The 7,173-nt window shown below is 32.5% G+C and overlaps 2 protein-coding genes across 2 annotated transcripts in view; one reads left to right on the top strand and one right to left on the bottom strand.

Moving 5' to 3' along the window:
• LOC111698079 (uncharacterized) overlaps positions 1 to 7,173 on the bottom strand; it is a 39,723-nt gene that overhangs the window by 30,779 nt on the left and 1,771 nt on the right. The gene's annotated exons all lie outside the window — the stretch shown is intronic.
• LOC111698080 (eukaryotic translation initiation factor 4E-binding protein 3) overlaps positions 1,838 to 7,173 on the top strand; it is a 21,919-nt gene continuing 16,583 nt past the window's right edge. The window contains exon 1 of the mRNA XM_023468316.1: positions 1,838 to 1,849. The gene's annotated coding sequence lies outside the window, so the exon portion shown is untranslated. The remainder of the gene's footprint in view (positions 1,850 to 7,173) is intronic.

The raw sequence follows: 7,173 nt of genomic DNA, 5'->3' as shown, positions 1-7,173 counted from the left end.
GTAAAACATTTACGAGCCTTGAATTACCAGTTACCAGTGAAACATTTTTCGAATATTTTATTAATAGTATTTTGAAACATGAAAAATAGTTAATAACAATTTATAATGTAAAGACTAAAACAGGAGGCTCCTGACAAAAACAAAACCATTTGACTTTTAACGCATTCATTTTCCTTTTATTTTAATTTATCTGAACATTGTTCGATGAAAAATGTAAAATTTACACTGAACCAAGGTAATAATGAAAGGAAAGTTAATTGCAGTTGAGTATTCTCTGCGCACATTTTAAAACCAGTTCTTTATGGACGGTATTTGTAACAAGAATAGATTTGCAGTATACCTCTAGTTTCTGAGGAGGATAAAAGCATTTGATTTTGAAAACTTTGATAAATCACATAATAGTTTCCTATGACCAAAATATTTCATTGATTTTTTTATCTGAAAGATGGATCCCATGCAGAGATAAAAGAGTTACAGAGATCGATTATCAGCTAAAATATGCGATATTTTCCACAGCATGTTCTATTGTGTACAAGTACTGTACATGACCAATTAGCAAACATCTGTATTCAGGGATATTTAAGGATCCTTTGGATATGATTGAAATACAAAATCTTCAAAAAAAGACTGAATTCATAACTGTTATGTTTCATGTTTAAAATTGGAGTATTTCTTTAAAAGTTGTAAAACTTAACCCCTGATTGGGTATTTTGTTCAACAAGTGGCCGTGAGATGGCACTTTAAAATCCTATCGTAAAACCGTAGCATGTCGTGCCGGGTCAACTTAGGCCTACGTAGCCCACCCTGTGAAAGGAGATAAGCAGTCTGTGTAGTTTTGTGTCTTGTGTTTACTTCAGAGCCCGGAGACAGTACATTGCAGTACGAAAAATACGTACACCTCTGAATAACTTTCCTTGCCTTATTACCTTGCACTGTACAATATACAAGCTCTAGATTAAGATTATATTTCATCCACCTTAAGCATTTAAGTTTAAATACAGGCCGGATAATCCACAAATGATGAGACTTGAATATGTCAGTTTAATGGTAAATGTTTGGCTGCTGCCATAAAAATGGCCTATTTAACGATTTGGTAAAGATGGCGTTATAGGTAGAGCTGTGGGGAATTATGAATTTAATAAAATTGTAAAGTCGTCTCTATAAAGTCTTATCCTTTGTGATGCACGGTTAACCTTTTAATTTTACATGAAGCACTAAGTTAGAAAATGTCTTCACATCAAACTTTCAAAAAAGAGAATTTTAAATGTCCGTTAAAGTCCTCCTATCCGCCCCCCCCCTCCCTCCCAATCATATTTATATCTTTAATAACCTCCCCACATGTCAAACAGTGTACAATTTACATAGTACACGCACAGGTACAGTATGTTCAGTGTGTGAACAAAGCGTTGGACAGTAAACCATGTATTACTTTGCAGTTTGGTGTACAATAAACAGTGAACAGTGTACAATGTACTAGGAGCAATTAATACAGTTAAACGCGCAAAGTCCAAATTAAAAGTGTACATGAATTTTATCTTGTATCTACTTTTTTCCCGTAGAATATTTTTCTTCTTTAAAGATATTTCACAATCTTTCAATGTTTGCTGTTCCAGTGAAATAATCTTGCAAAATAAGATTTTACAAAACTTTCAATTTTCGTAGAAATATGTCAGCAAGTTAAGAAGAACCACCCCCGGCAGCCACTTGGGAAGATTTATTAAACTGAGAGTAATATGAACTTTGCTCCCATGGTCTTGCTTTTTTTAAAAGAATTAATTTAGTTTAATATACAATATTTTGTTGAGTCAAATTATATCCACTTAAACAGTAATGAGAAATAACTTGATTCGTTTTCTAAGATTTTAAAGGTTTGGAACTTTTAATTTGAACCACAAAACACATTATAAAGCTTTAACTGTAATCCGTAACATTTTTTATTGATTAATGCAGCAATGTAATCCTAAGAGAAAATTTAAAGATATCTTAAAATTAAAATTGGACAGAGTGTAAGTAAAGCAAATGTTTCGATAAACAATTTTGAAACTGTAAACTTATCAGATTTCAAAGGTTCAAAAACCTTTGAAGGAGGGAGTGACCGGCAATGTATGGTAGTTGAACTGACATTGCAGTATTATTGAGAAATCTTTTAGGATTCTTTAAAGACCTATCAGACGTTTTTACGGTGCATTTTTGTTCAGCAAGAGCGTGAATGCAATCTTTAAAATCTTCATAGATTGTCCATTTTTGAGGGTTTTTCCTGGAATTTTTAATGAAAAGACATTTTAAGAATCTGAAGAAATCTGCGAACAAATTCATAATGAATAAGAAAACCAATATAATGATGAAAAATAAACAATTGATTATAACATTAATTTATTGAAAAATTTATAATGAAAAATCCTAAACATCTAATCAGTTTACTTGTAGAAATTTTGTTACATTTTTCTTCGTCGTTCTTGAATTATTTTTAAAAACCCGATTCTCAATCATCTCTCCAAAATAGACAATCAATGAAGATTTTAAATATTGAATTTGCGCTCTTGCTGATAAAATATGCACCGTAAAAATGTCTAAAAGGTCTCAAAAGAATCTAATTGCACAGATTTTACTACGAAGTTTAGTTTGATCAAAACAATAACTAAGATGTTTACTCTTCGGTTTAAACTATTTTTTAGTTTTAGAGCAGTCCTTATCCTACAAACCCAATCCAGTCCCTCACCTTACATCTATTCACTTACAAGATACAGGCAGTCGAAATAAACATAGAAAATAGATAACAACATTAAAATCGTCTTTCATCGTCTAAAATATTCTAATATATTAAACAATTTCTGACGAAGACCTTTCAGTTTCCCAACTTTGATATTTATCGCCTGAACTTTAACTGTAAACAATATTGAGATATTATAAAAGATATCTATGTATTTTTATCTAACTATTTCAAGCTGCGTAAATCAAAGACGATTCAAAATTTGTCATTAAATAGTAAATACCATTGTTTTGGGAATTCCCTGAAGTTCTCACTCATTCTTAGTTCTTAAAGGGACTGTAAGGACTGTAAATGTAATATTATTAAAGGGACTGTAAGGACTGTAAATGTAATATTATTAAAGGGACTGTAAGTGTAATTTTAAGCAACCCTCCATATATTCAAAGATGGGCAATGCTCGATTCACAACAGTAACCTTGAAATCTTTATCTGATAAATAATGTGGAAGATATCGTCGTTTTATAGGTTTAAAAGTGCTTGATTCTGCTTTCAAAATTATAAATCTAAAGATACTTGATAGACAAATCCATAGATTATTTAACAATAACAGATAGAACACTGGATATCGTCTTTTCAAGATTTAGGGATTTTTCGCTCACATTAACGCTGAGGCAGAAGCCCAAAGAAGTTACGTGCATGTGGCGTAGAACATGCTCTCTCTCTGTAAGTAATTCTACGCAGCATGCGCGTAACTCCATTGGGCGTCTGCCTCCGGACAAATCAACACTGTAAGTGTGTATAAGATATCATTCACTGCAAATTGAGGTGAGCCGAAGAGAAAGAGTTCTTATGTTTGTAGCAAACTTACCTGGACTCCTATAGGTGAAATTAAGCACAACCTTAGGGTATATTGTGAACAAAAAACCCCTAAATTTTGAAATCTAGTGTTATATCTGTTATTGTTAATTAATCTATTGACAAAGCTTTCGTTTGGATCGGGCATTGTCATCTTTGCGTGAAGTTACTATTGGGAAGAAATAACGGTTTCTTAACAAGGAACTGAGTACTCGCCACAAAGTCAAATTTTCTAATTCCTATAACTATGCTGCCTACATGGTGTAGCCCTTGATATTTTAAACTGAGACTCTTTGATCGTGCAGAATTCAGGATTTGAATATCGGTAAAAAAAAATCTGAGTTTGTGACAATGTTATCATTCTTTTCTAGGAGGAAAGAAATACTGTTAAACTGAATAAAGTTTCTTTATTTTATTTCCAACGGTTTTCGATAGATCTGCTAAACTTAAATGTGTTGACATTACAAGGGATATTAGTTCCAAAACTAACACTTGGCCCCTTTCTAACTAACCAATGTCCCCTGCATTAGATGTTATTTTCACTGGATAGCTGTTAAAGGAAAACTTGAACTTAAGCGTCACCTTCATGCAAAGATGGCACACCGATTTACAACGATACATTTGAAACCTTAAAGGGAGTGACCGGCAATGTATTGTGGTTGAAAGCAGTATGCAATATTGTAGAAAATCTTTTTTGGATTCATTCATTTTAGAGACATATAAAACGTTTCCACGATGCATAATTACTGAGTGCCAAGTCGATGTTCAAAATCATGAATTTAGGTGGGTAAGTTTTTTCAATTTTTAAAAAACGACGACAAAACATTTAAATAAAATTCTGTAGTAAACTATAATTAGTTGTTTTGGAACAGGTTGAGAAAACAAAGATTAACTCTAATTATTGAAAATAAGTAATCTTATTCAATTATTAGTTACTATAATCTCTGATTATTCACAAATATTTTCTGCAGATTTTCTGGAATTTTTATTGAAAAGACGGCATTTGAAGAATTTGACGAAATTTGCGAACAAAGGAATTGAGTCTTTGTCACAAACTCTGATTTTCTAATCCCTTTATCTTTGGAATCTAATGTCGTAGACCTTTGTCATTTCAAACTATGACTTCTGTTAGATCGAATAATATAAGTTTTAAACATCAAAGGTTTACGCCAGTGGGTTCCAAAGATATAAGGATTAGAAAATCAGAGTTTGTGACAAGGACTCAATTCCTTTATAGAAAAGAAGAAATTCAATATAATGATGAAAACCAAATATTTGATTCTAACATTGATTTATTGACAAATTTCTTTTGAGAAATATGTTCCTAAACATCTAATTAGTTTACTGTATAATTTTAACTTTATTTTTCGTCGTCGATATATCATCGTCAAATTCAGTAAATATACGTCGTAGAAACATTTAATATGTCCAAATGAATCCTAAAAAATTTGTCCACAATACTACATATTCAGTTCAACCACCATACATTGCCGGTCACTCCCTTTAATCTCATCAAAAATGTGGGAGACAATCTCTGACTCGAAAAGTATTCATTGCACCTTATAAGCAAGAAAATGCGCAAGTCACTTTCGCAGAGAAACCACAAACGAAAATAAACTCCTTAAAGAAACAAAAACATTGATATCTAATTCATACTTGATCAGACAAAGCTTTGATAAAAAAACCAAACACTTTTTTCTCTCACAGGCTTAATTACTATCCGATCATAATGAAATTTGTATCAGTGTCTCTAGGATGTTAAGACTATATGGTTAAAAGATTATCGGTTTTGGTCAACCCTGCTCTGAATAAATGCTCTTTATCTCTTGGGAAAGGTACTGATCAGCCTACCCGGCTGGGATTTCCTATTCTCGCCTCACTGCTTTAGATGTTTCACATTTCTTCCTTATAATCTCATTTTTTGCCATGCCCCAAATATTCTGGATTATAGGCCAGACATGGAATACTTCATGGACAATGGACATTATCAGGTGTAAACCAAACTTTGATTTAAACTATTGCTGACAACATAAGATGCTGGCTGTGGTGTCTGTTCACAAGCTCATGTCCTGCCAGCATGCTGAGCCCTCATGGGCCATGGTTAGAGTAGATTTACACAAGGAAAAGCTTTAGGATAGTAAGGTATATTCCTTCTTGCAATAAAATATGGTCCGATCAGCTTATAGTAATGGTCCCCGCCAGCTGTTCTCCATGTTGAAGGAGAAGTGAAGGAACTGGTGGGTTACAGTGTCCTCCAAATTGGGGTTTGGTCATATTAGCTCCACCCTGAACATGTAATCTATTAACTAACAAAGCTTTTTATGGTTATATAGAACACCTTTAATTAGATTTTTGACATTTTAAAGCAAGTTCTGGACTTCCTTCAGCTTTGTTAAAGGTGGGTTGATTAATTTCATCCCCAAGAGATAAAGTATATTCATTCAGAACAGTGTTGACCAAATCCGATAATTTTTTAAACATGTATTCCAAACATCCTAGAGACACTATGGTCGGATAATAATTAAGCCTCTGAGAGAAAAAAGTGTAAAGTGTTTTTTAAACACCCTTTAATATAAGATTTTAAAGGATATATGGGATAAAACGATAAATATTTAATGATATGGAAAATAATACTTAATAAGTTTAATCATATATATCTTCTTTTCTTCATAAACTATTTAATTACAGAGGTAAAATACTTTATCATGATTCATGTTTTTTTTTCAATTCTACTTGTATATTTTCTCCGTTCTCTAATCCTATTTCATATTCTCTCCTTTCTACAATCCTTAAAGGGATTGAAAGCGTAATTTCAAGTGACCCTCCATGTAAAAATAGTAAACGGTACCCTAAAACCTTAATCTGATAAAAAATGTGGAATGTAACGTCGCTTTTTTCTGACTCGAAAAGTATTCATTGCTTCTTATATGCAAAAAATGCACAAGTCACTTTTGCAGAGAAACTGCACATGAAAATGAACATTTTAAAGAGACAAACACTCATGGTAATCTAATTCATACTTGATCAGACAAAGGGTTTATGGGTACGGTTATAAATCGGCCATTTCCTGTTCTAAATACCGTCCAAATCCCCATAGTTATACTAAAAACATACCTAGATAAATTACGTTGTACATTGTCTGTAGATTTAAATGCGCTTATAATTAACTACCCGAAACTTGTAATGCGATTAACCTAACCTAGCTATGTTTGTAAATAACTACGTCAAACCTGTATTGTGAATAGCTTAACTACGCTTATATATATCTGCTTAATTCTTGTAAATATGTGCATTAACTTAACCCGTAACATATATATTTAAATACACATCAGTTGCGATAGTACTCGGCTTTGATTACAGTGTGAGAGTATTTGCTTTTTGGTTAGAAAACAAGAAGAGGCTTGAATCGCTCTCTTGAAAGATAGAACTAGATTGAGAATCGATACAGATAAAGTTGTGTCCAGATTGCGATAGTAAAATATTACTGAACTGAATAGCTCTTGTGCCTTGTCAACTATAACGAGAGGGAACAAGTATCGATACAGATAAAGTTGTGTCCAGATTGCCAATGATAGTAAAATATTACTGAACTGAATAGCTCTTATGCC

Source organism: Eurytemora carolleeae, unplaced genomic scaffold (genome assembly GCF_000591075.1).
Source record: "Eurytemora carolleeae unplaced genomic scaffold, Eaff_2.0 scaffold64, whole genome shotgun sequence".
In the NCBI taxonomy this organism is placed as follows: Eukaryota; Metazoa; Arthropoda; class Copepoda; order Calanoida; family Temoridae; genus Eurytemora; species Eurytemora carolleeae.
This window is presented reverse-complemented; position numbering and strand designations above follow the sequence as displayed.